The 15,396-nt window shown below is 42.3% G+C and overlaps 1 protein-coding gene across 13 annotated transcripts in view; it reads right to left on the reverse strand.

The window, feature by feature from the left end:
* FOXP1 (forkhead box P1) overlaps window positions 1-15,396 on the reverse strand; it is a 508,113-nt gene that overhangs the window by 278,222 nt on the left and 214,495 nt on the right. For 8 of the 13 annotated variants that reach the window (XM_054033886.1, XM_054033882.1, XM_054033896.1 and 5 more), the window contains one exon: window positions 12,491-12,552. The gene's annotated coding sequence lies outside the window, so the exon portion shown is untranslated. Of the gene's footprint in view, window positions 1-12,486; window positions 12,553-15,396 lie in introns of all 13 variants that reach the window. The other 5 variants (XM_054033884.1, XM_054033881.1, XM_054033877.1 and 2 more) reach the window with 1 other exon arrangement.

A 15,396-nucleotide genomic window follows, 5' to 3' on the forward strand; every position in this document is an offset into this window, starting at 1 on the left:
GGCACCAGATGCAAAACAGAAGTCCTGACCCACTGTGGTCTTTTACTACCCCAGTTGTCAACCCTGGCCTGCCAGGGCAGTGGCCTCCAATACCCACCCTCTGAGGTTTGGCAGGTGGGGGGAAAAACGGACTTTCATATGAGTTGAGGTGGATGAGTGTTTGGAAACCAGGTTTAATGGCACATACCAGAGCTGTCTGTTTCAGGACACTATGTTGGGCATCATCACAAGAGGGATAAGCATTATCTGTGGAGTTACTAAGCTTAATATGCAATAGTTAAGGATCCTGTAAAGTTCCACATCATTAAACGTGGAGATTGAGAAGTCCGCCTGATTAGCCTGCAGACCTTGTCAGGGATGATCTGCAATTGCAGACCTCAAACTCCACAGGCAATCCGCATGTAACCTGACCATTTAGTAGTTTTTTTGAATAGGTACTATTCCCAGAGCATACAAACTCTCCAGGTAGTGTTACCACGAAGCTATGTTCTTTAAGCCAAAGCTACTTGGCTTAGGAAGCTTATAAACTTCACCAGCTATGTCCATGGTGACTAATATCCTTGAATCAACTCTATTCATTTTACAAAACTAGAAACTATACCGTGTGTTTTTGTGACACTTCTAAGTTGCTTGAACTAGACAACTTAACTAAAAGACCTTACAAACTAGTACACAGGATAAACCTACAGAGTTTGTAATCTCATTGGAGCAACTTTATAAAAGCTATTGGGGTATTTATAAACTCTGCAAAGTATTCACAGGGCTCTCAGAGGTTCGAGTTTTTTACGGAATACATTCAAAATTAATTCCCCCGACATGTCCCAGATTTTGAAGGACAAATGACCAAAATAAATTCAGCAGCTCCTGGCCAAGTCGTTTTTGACCATCCAACTTTCAAAAGAGAAAAAATAACGAGGCCAGATTCTGCTCTCAGTTGCAGCAATGCAAATTAGAATAATTCCTTTAGCTTCAAAGCACTTAGTCTAATTAATATCAAAAACTTTCCTCCAAAATCTTACTCTGAGAGGATAAATGATTTTTTTTAGTCTGTTAAAGGAAGATCAATAGCAGGCTTGTGGAATCTCACTCATAGTCTTACCCTATCTGTCTCACATAACTGACTTCGCAGACATACTTACCATTCTTACAACTTCTGTAAGACCTCTCACAGGGCTTATAATGTTCTCCAAACCAGAGCTCTCAGAGGTTCAAAATGTTCTTAACAAGTAACTCCAAAATCAACCACCTACGCTTCTTTTAAAAAATACAACCAAGTACTCCTGGGCACCAGATTTCATTGAAGTGTAAAACCAATTTGCGATTTCTGGGCCAAATCAATTTTTCAGATACGTTTTCCAAAAGAACATATCTGGATACTTTTCAAAACTACAAAATCCACCAAATATTTTTAAGCTCTCCAAATTAAAAACATACCGTCTATTTACAGGAGTCAAACTTAAAGAACAGCAGTAACACCACAAAATCCCCCAGCATAAGAATAAGCACAAGACATTTTATACTAAAAGAACTTTTCAAGTGAGAGAGGGGTCAGATAGGTACTAAAAAAAATTGTTTTACCACCTAACCTACTGATTTATTTATAGGCTTTGTACTATAGTGTTTTCCATTTTCAAAGACTGTTACCAATATTATCGAAAGCACTGCCTACATGTGAAAATTCCACTGGTGGAACTGTTCTATTATCAGAAGCTACTGTACCTCTGCACACAACTTTTCTCCCATCAATGGGATTAACTAATCTTCACCATCCCGCAAATTAGGTACAACAGATACAGTTTTATACTACTGAAGTAGTAAGGGTAAAAACAGGGAATCCTCTATCCCTTTTAAAAAGGGCGCATAGGAGAGCTGAGGAGGAGGAAGTTGACTTTATACACAAAAGGCACCCAATCCATCTTTCTCTTTTGAGGGGAAAAAAAATTGATAAAAAACAACTTACCAAATTTCAGCCAGAATAGATTCTAGAGACCAAATTAGAAACTGATGATATTAATGGTTTGTAATGGAAATGATGTCAGAGCCTTAGTTACAAATGTTCAAATGTTTGTGCTCCCAAAATAAAAAAGTAAACAGTGAGCTCAAAGTCAAATGATTATTCTGAGCAATTACGCAGAATTTGTACAAAGCACACTGGAAAAAAAAAATGTGGGCATGAGAGGTGAGACACTCCCAAATTACAATTCACTGGCTTACAGGGAGAAACTCTTCAGAATTTAACATCCTGGATATGGTGACTGAAGCTTCGGCCATTAAAGGTAGAGAAATACGCCTTCATGTGTGGGAATCACAAATGTGGTCGGGCAACCAGTGCCAAAGAAGTCTTTTTTTTAAATGCCTTGGCTTTACTAGCTCGCAAATGAAGAGGGTGGTGCTGTAATGACCACTGATGTCACTGATATTGTAATGCTGCCACTGCAACATAACGCTGCTACAATAAGCTAAAATAAATATGCCGGGAAGACATGCTTCTGGCTTGGTGTAAGACAACAGGCCACTCCAGTATTAAGAGGCGATCAGTCAAAGTGTGCCATACTTGACAAAATCTGGTTTCTGAAATCATTTCCCGATCCAACTCTGGACCTTACTGCATGAAAGCGGATACTGCACTGCATTCTTGGAGACAGGCTCCAAGCTTGCAAATCTACAACGAGTCTTTTCCTTGTCGTCAGAATCAGGTTTGAGTATGGGTTGAGTAACGTCTATACTGGATATTCAAGTCCATCCTCCCATTTGCTCTAACGTATGGCCAATCTGTTTGTGCCATGTGTCCCAGTTATAATATGTTTATCGCCTGGCACAGTTAAAGGACAAGAGCAAGGCTTTAGCACAATTCATAACACAAAGTTAAATCCTGCATATGCGGCAAAAGGAAATGTAACTGTATTTATAGTACAGATGGAACTTTACTTCAAACTACCTGCTCCTCATCCCATGACTGGGTTTGGGGATAAGAAGAACCAACTCTGTCCTACGTCCAACACCTGGGACTCCTGCCAGGCCAAACCAGAATGCAGGTTCCCAACTTAGTATCCAATATGGCCCAAGAGGAAATAAACCAGCAAACTGCATAGCTATGTAAAATCAGCTCTTTCATCTAAACTACAGGGCTACGCCAATGTGCCCAGGCCCTCTAACTCGAATACAAAATTATTTTTTCAAAGCTGGTACTACATAGGCATTAAATGTACTGTTCTACCAGAGCCCGCTGCCCACCCCCTAAGTTGCCCCTAGAGAAGCTACTCTGCTTTGCCTCCTCCCCTCCCCCATCAAATTCCCCACTTCCTCCTCCCTGGCTCAGCTGCATGCATCAGACCTCTCTCTCTAGAGGGTACACACACCGTGAGAGACATTTTCCCTACTGACCCCAAATATGGGTGCATGTAGATAGGAATTGGTTCTCCAATCCAGAATGGCTCACCATGCATTACAACTACCAGCACAAAATTAACACAGCTGCAGTGGTGCTGGAACAATTTTTATAGTGGGGGTGTTGAAAGCCACTGAACAAAACTGTAAACCCTCTATATGATGGAAACCACTTCAAGCCAGGGGATGCTTCGGCACCCCCAGCACCGCTAGTTCCATCACCTATGCATAAGTGGTGTACCCAGTACCCATGTCCAACCACAGAGCAATGACTGGCATGAGAGGTTAAAGAGAGTCCAACAGCCTCCAATGAAGGAAAAAAAAAAAACTCTTCCCCAAGCCAGGTGGGCTTGCTAGGGGGCAGGTCTACACTTAAAACACTGCATCAGAGCAGCTGTACCGCTATAGCACTTAAGTAAAGACGCTCCTACATAGATGGGAGAGTTTCTCCTGTCTGCATAGTTCATCCACCTCCCCAAGAGGCAGTAGCTATGTCAGCAAGAGAAGCTCACCCGTAAACATAGCACTGTCTACTGGAGGGTGGGGGGGAAAGAGAATAGGTCGGTATAACTACATCGCTCAGGGTGTGGGTTTTTCACATCCCTGAGCAACGTAGTTATAAATATGTAGGTCCATAGCATAGACCTGGAGCTAGTTTTCCCTGCTGCATTTTGTCCATCTCTGGCAGCCAGTTGTGTCCTGAATAAAAAGTCCTACCTATCCCTGCAGGAGACACCACCATAGAAGCAAAAATGTATTGCCTGGACTAATGCATCTAATATTATTTGTTTTTAATGACAGAATGGACTTTGGTTCACATCTTGTGGTTCATATGCCTAGTTTCATCAGGTTCTCAGATTCATGTGACCAGTCAAGTAATACTAAATGAAGACCAATCATCTTTCTGGATTTTTGATACATGCAACCATCTCTGATCACTGCAAATAATTTGAAACGATGATGAGCCCATCAAAGAGTATGCATTTCAGTCTTAACATAGGTACTGAAAAGTAACAGTGTGGCTAAAGATCAGAATAATAGTTTCTCAATCTAGAGGCATATGCTAACCACCAAGCCACGACGCTTCATTGTGTGGTTAATATTATGATTTGAAATGGGATGATGGTAAATTGTAAACCTGGAGTAATACAAGCCACCACCTGGTAGATACTTGATAAGGGCTTAAATAAAATACATTAGAGAAGTGGAAGAAAGACTGTAGAATTAAATAAAGAACTCACTAAATCTTGTCACCTTGTTCACTTGAGTAGCCCTGTTGAAGCCAAGAATGATTTGGCCCAAGAACAAAACATAGGAGTATCAGAACCTGTTATTTATTATCCTAAAAACTGAGAGACATGTTTTCCTACTAGACCACTTGCAGCATTATAATATATAGCAGTAGTTTTCAACCTATGGTTCACAGATCCCTGGGGGTCCACAGACTATTTCCAAGATTTCCAAAGGGGTCTGCTCCTCCATTTGAAATTTTTAAGGGCCCACCAATGAGAAAAAGGTTGAAAACCACTGATATAGAGAGTAGTGGGGAGTGGGGTGGGCAGGAAGAGCCAAAAGTATACAAACAAAACATCTTCTCACAGTCCTCATGAGATCATTAATGCCAGCAGATAATAGTTTAGAGAGCGAACTCCTCTGAGAAATCTTTGAAGTCTTCAATACAGCATTCCAACAGCTAATGCTAATGAGATTTGTTCAAAAAACTTTTAAAAACTATTCCAAGATGCCTTCATTTATTTTATGAATCTTCTTGATCAAATGGCTTCAGAAAAATCACAGTTCTACTCATTTCTGGACTAAACTCCTTATGAAACTAGGTATGGATTTAAATTAGTATTTGGTTATCAGAGGAGTGCACTGAGTCTGAGCTTGTCCATCCGACAACATGCAGCTGTAACATAGCTTCTGTAACTACAGATTATAGAGATTCAAATAAACACCCTGAACTCCACAGCATCTTTCATCTGAGGATCTCAAGTACCTTACAATTACTAATTCTCACAATATGTCTAATGACATTTAGCAGGAGGTCTGTACACCCCATTATAGAGATGGGCACACAAACCAGTCAAATTACTTGACCCAAGTTGCATAGAGAGCTAGCAGCAAATTTGAGAATAAAACCCAGGCGTGTTAAATGCAATTTTCCTGTGCTAACCACTACGACACACTGGTCTCTGACTTTTCACATTAAGCAGTATAGAGTATATAGGCACCAACCCAAAAAGTGGCCATCCTAGCAGAGAGAGAGAGAGAGAGAGAGAGAGAGAGAGAGAGAGAGAGAGAGAGAGAGAGTGTGAGCAAGAATCACTGGGAGGCTTCGTCGTGTAATGATCAGAGCAAAATCACTGGGAATCAAGACTCCTGGTTTCTATTTTCAGCTCTGCCACTGGATTTTCAGCCTGACCATAGTCATTTGACTTCTCTGTGCCTCGGTTTACTCATTTATAAATCTGTATGTACTAATACACGCATTCACTCGCTCGCTGTCACACACACACATATGCACACAGGGGTATTGTATCTTTGCTGTTTCATAGAGTGCTTTGAGATCCTTAAGTGAAAGAAGCTAAGCGCTAAAGCGAAGAATTACTCTTATAAATTCCAATATTCCATAGTCACCACTGGTCCCTATTGTTCTGTGCATGGGTCTCTCCCTACCTGTGCAGCAGGTGGGAGCAGTCACTTCCATAACAGCCTACCCCCGGAGGGATTGGGGAGCCACACACAGGAAAGGGGAGAACCAGGGCAATGAGTGTACTCGGCACATCATCTCCCCAAACCTGTAGCAACAAGAAGGAACCTTTGCAAAAGTTAGCATATTTTGAGGCTGTCTGAACTTTTGCACAGAGCCCTGATTATGGGAGCTCTGCAGACAGCTGCCAGCAGGGGAAAGCACAAGAGGGATGTATGGAAGTGTCACTGTGCCATGCCTTTGTTACACATTCTGTCAGGGAGTGGCTCTCTCCTGACCAAACAAGCGGGTGGGAACTCTAAGAGAAATCTCTGGCATCCTACATGGGGGGTTATTTTCCATAAAGAAAAATGGTGTGGCCTATTTTATTATCCAGTGGAAAGAAAAACCTTTTGGCTCATCTTTATGCCACACTTAAGGGGACAGAAAAAAATACAGCATTTACTGGTTCTGCCCTGTAGAGAAAAAAATATACAAGAGCACGAACTGAGCTCAGACCCAAAGATTAATTTGTTGATTGTCTCACTGGATCCTGAATTACAAGCAGCTACAGTTTTGTTATCAATATTTAATCACCATTTAACTCTGCCATGCATTAAGAGTTGAAATTTTAAACTAAGTGTAACTTTGCAAAATCCTTTTGTGTTGATTTTTTCTCGTTAGGGGTTTTCTAAAGGATACTATCTCTGCTATCTTGAAAGTCCGCATGTACCTTTTGTTATCAATAATGTACAACTTTAGTAACATGTTTTTGCACTTTCCAATTTTGCAGCATGCAAGCTATTCCTGACTTACAATGCCCACTGAATTTGTTTGATTACCGAAAATGCCTTTATGTAACATTTAAACAAATGACTACTGCAGGAAAACTAGTACTATTGAGCATATTTCTCTATAAATACATTTCCCTCCCCCCCCCCCCTTAAAGGGAAAAAAAAAAATCAATATTTTACCTCCGATTCTCACTTTGAAGAAAGCTGGCTCTGGTTTGTAAAGCAATTTAATTAGACATTATGATTAATAATGTTAAATAAGGGAGAATACAAACATCTGAATTGCGAAGGTTTAACCATCAAAACCCTTTACTATGTTTATTCAGTTATTTTTGTCACTGTGTGCATTCTTCAGAGCTCTCACAGAAAATATCTAGAGCAAAAAATCTACTGCATCACCCCTGTCTTCTCATCCGACTTTGTATGCCTGAGACCAGATTTCCACGCAGTTCTGGGAAGCAGAGACCATACAACTGTTCTTGAAGAAGTGAAGAGCATTGCATTGTGAATGCACTGAGCCACTTTAACTACTAACACAGAAGATGGGATTCACCTGAAATTCAGCAATCAAGCAGCTGAGCTCAATTTCAAATCAACCAAAAACCCTTACCCCCTTCTTATTTCAGCGGCACCACTCTAGCTAGGACTCCGTGACCATTTCCATTACAAACTCCTCTTCCCATGTTTTATCATCTTTGCAGTGTCAATTCCCAGAAACTCGATCTGCAACTTGTCAGCCCAGGTGTCAATTGTTTTGTATTTATTTTATATTGTGTAAAAACAGAGACCAGTTCTGCTGCCACTGAAATCATCATGTAAAGTCATGCCATTGGCTTCAATGGAAGCAGGACAGGATCCATAATTGGCCACGGAATCAGGTACTGCACTTGTGCATGTATGTACTGTAGCTGATCACTGAAACAAACTACAAAGGGAAAAGACAGTTACCTGTTCCCTAACTGGTGCTCTTTAAGATGTGTTGCCCATGTCCATTTCACATTAGGTGTGTGTGCTCGCCACATGCGCCGGGGCCGGAAATTTTTCCCTCAGCAGTATCCGAAGGCAAGCAGCTCTGGCACCCTCTGGAGTGGTGCCCACATGGTGCGGTATAAGGGGCACCGCTGGCTTCCCCGACCCTCAGTTCCTTCTTGACGGGAACTCCGACAGAGGGGAAGGAAGGTGGGTCATGGAATGGACATGAGCAACATCTCTCAAAGAACACCAGTTATGGAACAGGTAACTGTCTTTTCTTCTTCGAGGGCTTGCTCATGTCCATTCCGCATTAGGTGACTCCCAGCAGTTCCCATGGAGGCGGGTAGGAGTTCACAGCTGCGCAGATTGTAATGCAGCTCTGACAAACCCAGCGTCACCTCTGGACTGCTGGGTGATGGCATAATGAGACGTGAATGTGTGGACAAAGGACCATGTCGCATCTCTACAGATGTCCTGGATCGGGATGTGTGCCAGGAAGGCCGCGGAAGACACCTGTGCGCTAGATGAATGGGCCCTGACGATCAGTGGCAGCAGGACCTTTGCTAGCTCGTAACAGGTCTTTATGCAAGAGGTGATCCAGTTGGAAATCCTCTGCAAAAAAACCGGAAGGCCCTTCACCCTATCCACTGTAGCGATGAAGAGCTGGGTTGATTTACGGAAAGGCTTGGTACGTGCCAAGTAAAAAGCCAAGGCCCTCCGGACGTCCAGACGCCTCTCCTCAGCAGTCCTGTGCGGCTTGGGACAGAACACTGGCAGGAATACATCCTGGCTCATGTGGAAGGAAGATACCACCTTCGACGGGAAGGCTGGGTGGAGCTGCAGCTGGACTTTGTCCTTATAAAACACTGTGTAAGGCGGTTCCAAGGTCAAGCCCTTAATCTCTGAGACTCATCTTGCCGACATCCCCGCCACCGGGAAAACTACCTTCCAGGACAAGTAAGAAAGGGAGCAGGAGCCCAGCAGCTCGAAAGGCAGGACGGTGAGCCTGGAGAGGACCAGGTTAAGGTCCCACTGTGGGACACGGGCCCGAACCTGTGGCGAAAGCCTCTCAAGGCCCCTCAGGAACCTGACAGTCATGTCAGGAGAAAAGACAGTCTGACCTTGGATCGGCTGGTGGAATGCAAAGATGGCTGCAAGGTGCACTCTGATGGAAGAATGCACCAGTTGGTTCCTGTGCTGGTTCCTGAGCTGCAGTATGCACTGAAGAATGCGAGGGAGAATTACTGCGCTCTGACACCCAGTGGGAAAGCCTTGTCCACTTGGCCAGGTAAGTTAGTCTTGTGAATGGCTTCCTACTTCCCAGGAGGACCTGCTGGACCTCCTCCGAGCAGGTACACTCCTCCGGGTTCAACCACGGAGCATCCACTCCAAGAGGTGTAGGGACGCGAGGCTGGGGTGTAGGAGCCAACCGTGATTGTGTGACAGCAGGTCCAAACAGTATTGAAGGTGCCAGGGAGGGGCCACCACCACGTTCATGAGCGTGTGGAACCAGTGCTGGCGAGGGGAAACGTGGACACTTCCGCAATGAGGCCTGTCAGGGCCTGAAACCTGACAAACAGCAGGAATGCTCTCGCCCAGGTCGATTCAATCCTGGCCCCAATTAATTCTATCCTTTGAACTGGAACTAACATGGACTTTTTGTGGTTGACCAGTAGTCCCAAAGAGCAGTGATATCATGTTGAACCTGAGCCTTGGAGTTGCCTTTGACCAGCCAATCATCGAGGTATGGGTAAATCTGGATGCCCTGACGCCTGTAAGAGCCCCTGAACCTCCTGCTCGAGAAGACTCCCTGAGAAGGGTCCCTGAAGTTGATGAAGGCCCACCTCTGTGTCCAGGCTTCCAGGCAAGGAACAGGGTGGGCTGCATCACTCGACATGAGCCGAGGCCCGACTTCCCGACGGGAGAGATGAGCTGCCTGGTGTGGGTCTTAGCTCACCCCAGCCCTGTCCTTCCCCTTGCGGGGAATAGGAGACCATCCTCCACCGGTCTTCAACTTCTTGGCCGAAGCCATGGACGGGGATCGGTGCCGGCTTGTTGATGGCGCAGCACTATGCACCGATGCCGTGGCGCTGGGTGCTGAGTCGGACCTTTGCTCCGGGGCTAGAGGGAGCGCCGACTCCATCAGGAGCGCTCCGAGTCTGATCTCAAGCTCTTAGTCCTAGGTTTAAAGGACTTACAGATTTGACGCTTATCACTTATGTGGCCTTCACCAAGGCACCTGAGACAGCTACTATGCAGATCGCTCACGGGCATGGGCCGTTTACAGCAATCGCAGGGGTTAAAGCCTGGGACTAACAAAACTCTAAACTACTGCTAAGGGCTAACTAACTCAACTACTAACTATGTATACTAACTTTACAAGAACTCTAGTTCATACAAACAAAGCCTAAGCAATGCTAGTAAGAGCAGCGAACGTTCCATGCACCGTCACTGGTGGCAAGGAGGAACTGAGGGTCGGGGAAGCCAGCGGCACTCATTATACTGCACCATGTGGGCGTCACTCCAGAGGGCAGCAGAGCCGCTCTCCTACGGATACTGCTGAGAGAAAAACTTCCAGCACCGGTGCATGTGGCGAGCACACTCACCTAATGTGGAATAGATATGAGCAAGCACTCAAAGAAGAAGTGGTAGATTCTCCAAGAGGTCTTCAAATCAAGTCTAGATGCTTTTCTGGAAGATGTGTAACAACAAGTTGTGCTTTAGTCAAAACACAAGTTACTGGGCTTAATACATGGGGGAACTGGATTAAAAGTGATATGCAGGTCAGACTAGATGATTTAATGGTCCCTTCTGGCCTTATACATTGTGATTCTTACTCATTGAAGCTACTTAGCGTTACATGATGTTTGCAAGAGGACAAGCCCAAGCATGTGTTGTGCCATGGCTACTGTAATACAAAGTATCTTTGCTTTTGCAGAGATGTAGGTCAGAAACTTCAGGTTAGTTTAAAACATTGCTTTGTACTGCAAATAGTATTCCTAAACTCACATAGGTCATGTAATATGATGTCCACATATTGCAGCATAAGCTCTTCTTTACAAGCATACTGTAAAGCATGAGGGGGGGGTTGATGTATCCCAGTGTGCAAAGATTTTCGTTATGCATCAGGCCAATTTAAAATCAAACCAAAAGGAGAAACAAAACAGCTCTATTCCTTGGACTGTGAGCTTCTCAGGGCAGGGTCTGCCCTGATCAAATGTCTGAAAAATACCTAAGACATCCTAGGCACCCCTTAAGCAAACAATAATAACATCCACATTCCAAGGGAAGGCATACCGTGTTGCTGACATAAACCACAGGAACAGCCATAGATTGCAATATTCGCTTGAACTCCATGAATTTCATCCTGCCTGAATAGATTTTTTTTTTTTTTTTTTTTTTTTGGCAACAAAGAGCTAAAGAACACATTATCCATAAATCTATTTTAATTTGAAACAGAAGAGAACGCGTCGGGATTTTTTCCTTAACATGTATTTTAATAAATAAATAAATAAATAATGAAAATAGCTCTAATTCTTTGATACATTTAATCATTCTGTAAAATTCTAAATTTAAAATGAAATCATCATTTTATATTCAAAGAAGGTCAAGGGAACAGCACTGACATCACAGCAAACGGCAGCCACCGTTTAACGGTTACATCAGTGTTGCTTGTTGCTATGGTGCTTAACCGACTATTAATTTCTGAAAGAAGGTGATTATAAAGCAGCCATATGAACCTCAGTCAGATGACACCACTTCAATACCAAACACTGACATGTGTTACTCCTGTCTTCTGCAAGTTAATTTTATGAATCACTACTTTTGTGATGTTAATATTCCTTTCTAACTTTAAACTTACAGAACTCAACAAAAAGAAAGGCAAGGAGTTAAGGAAGAAGTAAAGGATTTTCATATTGTTTTTAAAAAAAGAATGCTTTCAGGGAGCTGATTTTTTTTTGTTGTTTTGGTTTGGTTTTGCTATGCCCCAAAAGACCAAAAAGCATGTATTTCAACTGTTACAAGAATAAGAAGTAGTAACCAGATTAAGAGCCAAATTCTGCTCTTACACTATTGTGTTAGCCCGAATCAAAGCAGCCATAATACCAATTTGACCATCCCTCGGGATTCATCTTATGTTATTGAATCTTCAGCTGGCTAGGAGACTGAAGCAACTCTGACACCCCTCAGAGGAGTGGGGAGGAGTGGGGCATCTTTGAGAGAAAGAGGGCATGACATGATTCCCAGCTGCAAGGAGAGCCAGTTGGATAATAGACAGCCAACATAAATTAGAGAAGATTACTCTCATATAGACCGAGGACAAGATTGGTGGCCAAATGGCCCCAGAGGCAGCTGGGTGTGAGCCAAAAGGGCCACCTATGTGTTTTTCCCTACGTTTTAACTGAGGGTCTAACCCATTGGCTTAGTTGGAGATGAACACGGTTTAAAAGTTAGGGCAGAATATGGTTAGAAAAACTTTGTTAGAGCCCAATCCTACAGTCCTTACTCACGCAAGTATTCCCATTTAAATGCAGGGGCTACTTCCGCAAGTAAGGAATAGTCATGGGTTTTGCAGGATTGGGCCCATATATAGGCAGGTCAGTCTATACAAATTAAGTGCAAAATGGTATTTGTATTTACCTACTTTAGTTGCTTCTGCAAAGCAATCTTCAGTTACAGCCACCCAAAAAGGTCACTCTTCTTACCCTGGAGACAAAGAGGATACCACAATGTCATTGGCAGATCAGTACTAGCGACAACATCTGAAGCATTGTCATTGTTACCACATTAGCAAGTACAAACATAAATAAAACAACAAATGAATTCAATTGTGTTTAATGGTGAATGACTTTCAGAGAGAGTTAATAAAAACAATAAAGTCACAGGACTGCTGCTTATCAGTACCAGCCAGCGTGAGGCTCTTCGGTTCAACAAGAACAATGTGGTGTTTGGGGGGGAGGGAAGGGAGGGAGAGGAAAAAAATCCCTGAAGATGAGACATCTTTGTTCTCTACCATAAACTTTCTTAATCTTGATGTCTATCAATTTAGTTTCACTTTGAATAATATATGACTCACGTCCTTTGTTTCAGAACCCAGACTTGCTTGAATAGGTCTCTGCTTAGTTAATTTTTTTGTGTGTGTTTGTAACCCCTGTAATTCTATTTATGTACTCTCTCTGCCCCTCCCCTCCCCTTTCCAAAAGATACAGTTCTAGAGCAGATGCATCTTTCATGCTTAATTCAGAAAGTATTTTACTTGTATTTGGGGTGTTTGTGTCCTCTTTTTACACCAAGTGCAGAGGGTTAAGAAGAAAAATGGGTGTCAGTAAAAAATAGAGCAGAAAGGAAAAACAACAGCAAGTGTGTTACAACGTATATCGCTGCATCTTGTATACTCTCTCTTATGCAAAACACTATGCAATCCTTTAAGAAACATGACAATCTGCCACTTTCTGTTCATGTAATTGGGATCAACATATGGTACAAGAGAAAAGAAAAACATTTGTTTATTAATTTAGATCAAGTTACTAACAGTGTTTAGAATTAATTCCATGTCAATTGACCAAAAGCGTTAACAGAATAAAAACTAACAATTTCACTGAAATGTTGATTTTCTAAACAGTGTGCCGAAGAACACACAAAATCTAATATGTTAATTCAGTAGAGACAGACAAATATGCAAGCATTTGCTGATCTACACAATAAAACATGAAACAGAAACTCAACGAAATTTTGGTGTGTGAAATAATAAGGCTGCATAAAACTTGGTTTCACAAAATTCACACAGTAAAGGTGGGGTCTCTGGGAAGTGTTTGTGAAACTGATCAACTGACAGAGTATGCCATTTCCAGGATCTGGTGCAGCTTTTTGCCATCCATTTCACTCTGGGGTAAAAAATCAGAATTTTCACCAAAGCCTTTCAGAAGGAAATTCACTTATTTACCATTTATTTTGCAAAGACAGAATTTTCACAATTACATGTCACCTTTTCACCTCTGAAAAAGGACATTTTTAGTAAGACAAAAATGTTTAAAATCAAGATGAAAATGGAAAGTACTGTATTTTGATTTTTTGCTAATTTGCAAAAATTAGAAGATTTTTTAATACACGTCTAATGAGAAGTTTTACATAGTTCTAATAATAAAATATCGGAGACTAAGGTCCAAGACCTATAAGTGCTTGCAAGCAGTCCCACTGGCTTCAATGGGATTACTTCTGTAAGTAAAGATTTTCTAGATTGAGGCCTGAAAAGACAGGCACAATACTACTGTATAATAGGCAGGTCTCACTTTCACTACACTATGTAAAACATCAAAATCTTGCAACTAAAATACACGAACGCTGACATACTACTTACTGTTAGAGTCACAGCAATAAAGGTTTTTATTCCACTTTGCTGTAAATGTGATCTTGATCTAGGGTGACCAGATAGAAAATGTGAAAAATCAGGACAAGGGTGGGGGGTAATAGGTGCCTATATAAGAAAAAGCCCCGAATATCAGGACTGTCCCTATAAAATTGGGACATCTGGTCACCCTATAAAATCGGGACATCTGGTCACCCTATCTTGATCAGGTTCTTTAAATCTATTTTCCATGTTTATCAGTTCTATTGTATCTATTTTCTGGATGGTTCAGGCAAACCTGTGTTATTACACTTTGCAACACAGAATAGACTTGCAGGATACAAGTAGACCATATTAAAATTGAATTTTTAAAAAACCAAAGTAGCTGAACATGACTACTTCAAATAAAGTTCTCTCTTGGTAACGTCTCAAATCCTATATAACATTTGCCTATTTTTCTAAACACCTGTGGAGCATATTCAGTACACAGCTACAAAAAAAACCCCAAACTAGTGTTTGCTCAAGGGAGGCGAGCATGGTCTAGCAACTTGAACACAGGGCTAGAAGCAAAGATGATTATTTCAGTTCTACCAGGGAATCACTCAGTGACTGGGTATGTGATCTTGGGCTTAGGTCTACGTTTTCCAAAAAACACAAGTTTGAGCTGCCTGAGAACCCCAAAACTTTGACATGCAAATTTAGGCCCCTATCCTGCAAACATCTGTACACATGAGTAACTTTATGTATGCAGGTAGTCTCACTGACTTTAATGGCACTGCAGACATGAGTAAAGTTACTAACAAGTGTAAGTATTTGCAGGATGGGGATTTTAGTAGACATGATTGAAATGTTTGGCCTTAACCACTCTGCGTCTCAGTGTATCCACCGGTGAGACGGGGAGAATGCAGGAAATGCCTATCTTTGCAATGCACTTGGAGATCTTTGGCTAAAAGTTATTTTTACGGTCATTTGTTAAAGCAGGACTGTTTCGGGGAGCAGATTGTCATTTAAAAAAAAAATACAGTGCCGGCAATGATTCTCAATGGATTAAGAGCCTGATCCAGTGCCTACTAATGTCAGCGGAAAGCCTCCCATTGATTTCAGTGGGACTTGGATTGGGTTCTGACTAGTCACACTGGCCCTGAGTCTGCTCCCACTGAAGTCAAAATAAGCTTTGCCATTGAGCTCACAGTAGGATTGTACCC

This window comes from Malaclemys terrapin, chromosome 7 (assembly GCF_027887155.1).
Source record: "Malaclemys terrapin pileata isolate rMalTer1 chromosome 7, rMalTer1.hap1, whole genome shotgun sequence".
NCBI lineage: Eukaryota > Metazoa > Chordata > Testudines > Emydidae > Malaclemys > Malaclemys terrapin.